This window comes from Podarcis pityusensis (assembly GCF_964106645.2).
Source record: "Podarcis pityusensis genome assembly, chromosome: 7".
In the NCBI taxonomy this organism is placed as follows: Eukaryota; Metazoa; Chordata; class Lepidosauria; order Squamata; family Lacertidae; genus Podarcis; species Podarcis pityusensis.
Genome location: NC_138031.1, coordinates 70083285 through 70087088, shown reverse-complemented (window position 1 = coordinate 70087088; position 3804 = coordinate 70083285). Strand labels below are relative to the sequence as shown.

At 42.7% G+C, this 3804-nt stretch overlaps 1 long non-coding RNA gene across 1 annotated transcript; it reads left to right on the top strand.

The window, feature by feature from the left end:
• Positions 1–1078: 1078 nt before the first annotated feature.
• LOC308482136 lies at positions 1079–2531 on the top strand. Its single transcript, XR_013989073.1, has 2 exons — positions 1079–1159; positions 2360–2531. It is a non-coding gene; the product is annotated as an uncharacterized lncRNA (long non-coding RNA).
• Positions 2532–3804: the final 1273 nt, after the last annotated feature.

Sequence of the window (3804 nt, the reverse complement as noted above, 5' to 3'; positions counted from 1 at the left end):
ATTTTCAGAAGCCGTCCCAGTTTCTGATTTGATTCTGGAGTGTCTCGCTTTTCCTTAGAAAGTCCCTATTTTCATTGGAGAAATGTTGGAGGGTGTTATGTATTGGGTTTAACACTTTTTATGTTACAAGGTGCGTTCTAACCAATCATATAAGCGCTGGTAGACGAATGTTCTAATGGCTAGTAAGCGCATGCACTTTCAACTGTCAACTGTCAACAGTCAGTTCATGTGGGGGCTTTTATTGAGTAGTCCTGTGAGTTTGGGTTTTGTTTTCCTATGACTGAGCCATTGTCACTGACAATGTTGAATAAATGTACTTGAGGAACTTATACTGCCTTGGGCTTCTGACTTTTTCTGAACATTTAACAGAGGGTATATAGTTAAGGCCTTACTTGGCTGGCTTTGAAAGGAGATTGATACAAATCCATGGCTTTCAGTGTCTACTGGTCCTGATGGGCTATATATTACCTTTAGGCTCAGAGGTACCAGGCATTGTTCCCCTCATGAGTGAGAAAGGACTATGGCCTCATATCTTGCTTAAGGGCTTCTCCTAGCCATCTGGTTGGCCACTTTGGGAACAGAGCACTGGAAAGAGTGGGACCTCTGATATGTTCCCATCAGGAAAAAGGAACCTGTCATCAATGCAGCAGAACAGAACACTTGCTCAACAGCCGATGAGTGGAGGTTAAATTTTGCTCAGTTCCAAGCAGAAATACAGGCACACATAGCCAATAGCCTGTTTTCGGCTGTGGCTACAATCTAGTGGAACGCTCTGTCACAAGAGACTAGGGCCCTGTGGGACTTGATATCTTTCCGCAGGGCCTGCAAGGCATAGGTGTTCCACCAGGCCTTTGGTCAGGGCACAGCCTAACTCCCTCCTTTGGCAATCTTCACAGAACTTTAGCCTAATGGTTGCCATCAATTTGAGTTGAATTAATTTTATAATGAAATGATTTTAGAATGTTGTACTATTTTATTGTTGTTAGCCGCCCTGAGCCCGGCTTCAGCTGGGGAGGGTGGGATATAAATAAATTTTATTATTATTATTATTATTATTATTATTATTATTATTATTATTAGGCCAGCTTCTTCCTCAAAGGGGAAGGAGAAAGAAGCACTTTTGAAGCTGTATGTTCAGCACATCCCAAAGGTTTGACAGGTGAGTGAGGGCTAAAGTATGTTAGGTTTGGTTGTTCTCAGTTCCCAGTAAGAAACAGATGCGTGCAGTGAAAGAAAATCTGTGAAATGCAGGCTTCTTTGTCCCCACTCCTGGGGGAGAGGAGACGAAAGTGCTTTGCAGGTTGTATGTTCAGTGCTTCCCAAAGCACAGAGTATAGGACTAGCAAGACTCCTCATGCTGCTAGGGACAATGGACCTGTCAATCATGTGATGGTCATTGGGGGTCCCAACCACCTGTCACATTTGGCCTGCAAGGTCAATCCTGATAAGGATCTGGCTCATGGAACCAAGAAGGTACTCCACCTCTGATTCAAATTCAGATCAATGTGCTGTTACTTGGTTAAGAATACCTTCTTGGCTCACACTTTGCCTCAAGGCAACAGGAGGTTCTATGGAAACAGTTAGACACAGCAGGATACAGCAATATTATATGAATTCAGTGATGTCGCTTGTGGAATTTATGGGGAGAGTTCATGGTGTGATTAGTTCTCCTTACCAAATGTCACACAGAATGTGGCAATTAGAACTGATCTCTTCAGGAACTCAGAACTTGGTGTAGTTTCAGTTAGTTCATTTCTCCACCATTTTTTAAAGCTCATACTGTACTAGACAAGTATCTATGAAGAATATGTTTAATGAAAGAGCTCCAACATATAGTTAAGTCGCCATGCTCTCAAAATTATAGGAGGCCACCATATTGGGCCCTTCAGAAATTATACCTTGTCCTTAACTAACAGTGATGTTTATATACATATATGCATAATGCTCCTGCCCACTTAGCAGTTCGAAAGCACCCTTAAGTGCAAGTAGATAAATAGGTACCGCTGTATAGCGGGAAGGTAAACGGCATTTCCGTGTGCTGCTCTGGTGCCGGTTCGCCGGAGCAGCTTCGTCACGCTGGCCACGTGACCCGGAAGTGTCTGCGGACAGTGCTGGCTCCCGGCCTCTAGAGTGAGATGAGCGCACAACCCTAGAGTCTGTCAAGACTGGCCCGTACGGGCAGGGGTACCTTTACCTTTACCTATAATGGGAAAACTAGTCTCCTGAATCCATCCTCAAAACCAGTCCAATAGATTTCTTATTAAAACATATAGAAAGAGTTGCTGCTCAGAGGTCATGAAGTAATATATGTTTCCCTTGGTATGGCAGTGAGACTGAGATGAGTAATTTTCCCTCACAGAAAGCTGCATGAAAGTGTCTGAAGACTGCAAAATAACCTACCAACCATTATTTGGCAATCAAACAGAATGGAAATACAATCTGCAGTCACGGCAAGCAGCCTAGCTATTTGAGGTCTCTCCTTCACTTTTATTCACTATATTTTGCAACTAATAAACATGTCACTCAAGGCATCACATTGCTGTGGCTTTTCAGGGGACTATGGAAATGTTGAACTTCAAACAAGCATTCTTTGGTAGTGGAAGAGGAGTCAAGACATATCCTCTTTTGGAATCAGCCAGGTCTAAAACGTGAGGGTCCAAATATAGGCATTATTTCTTCTTGAAGACACGCAATATATATGCACTGAAGGAGACATCTGTAATATTTTCATCTTCAGTCCTGTGTCTTACTTACCACTAAACAGATGTGAGTTTGCTGTCTTGCCTCCTTTGCTTGGACGGAATGGTTTTCCCTGCACAAAACACCCTTCTGGCTTTTGTGATGGCTGCTATGTTCTCCATAATCTTCCATTGTCGGGTGATGTGACTGATATAATGCCAATTAACTGGTTGTAAAGCAGCCTTCCCCAACCCAACATTTCCCAGATGTTTTTGGATTGTAACTCTCAGCATCTCTTTGGCCATGCTGGCTAGGGCTGATGGGAGTTGGAGTCCATCAACATCTGGAGAGCATTAGGTTGGGAAGCTTGTTGTAAAGCTTTTCAACCATTTTTTGTGTTGGTTGCTCAATTCTTTTCTGAACAAAACAGACTGTTCTGAGCAGAAAGTTCAGAAAGTTCCAGGATGCTTGCACGCAAATACACACATGCGCGTGCACGCACAGCACTTCAGTCTAGGGAACAGAAACTTAAAGTTGGGGACCTTAACATATTTAAGGGGAAGGAAATCTAACAAACTATGACAACTTGAAACTTAAACGCAACACTACAACTCATATGGAAAAGCTAAAGAAATCTGGAAAAGCTAAAGAGATGAGCCAGGACATGGCCTAAGGGCACAAGATGCAGCCATGTAGCAGAAGCTAAGCAAATCTGGGTCTGCTCAATGCCTAGATGGAAGATTCCGTGGGAACTCCATGGATGCCATCTTGAGTTTCAAGTAAGAAAAAATATGTGATATAAATGGGATAAAATAAGTGCAATCTATTGCAATTTGCCCTTGGAGATCATAGGATCCCATGAATTGGGCATTTACCATATATTTAATGATGGATTTGAGGGATGAGTTAGGGAGAGGACACATGAGCCCAAAGTCTCATTCTTGACACCTCCTCAAAGTGTGTCACAACATCCCCTCTAGTCAGGTATTAATGTCTGGAATGCAAACGGAAAAATAAATGAGCCCTGACGGCCACATAGCAGCTCTCAAACTGCAGATGGTTCCCAAATGCTTCAAATATGGTGCCTTGGTGTTCCTCTTTTTTGCACTTCAACAAATATAATTA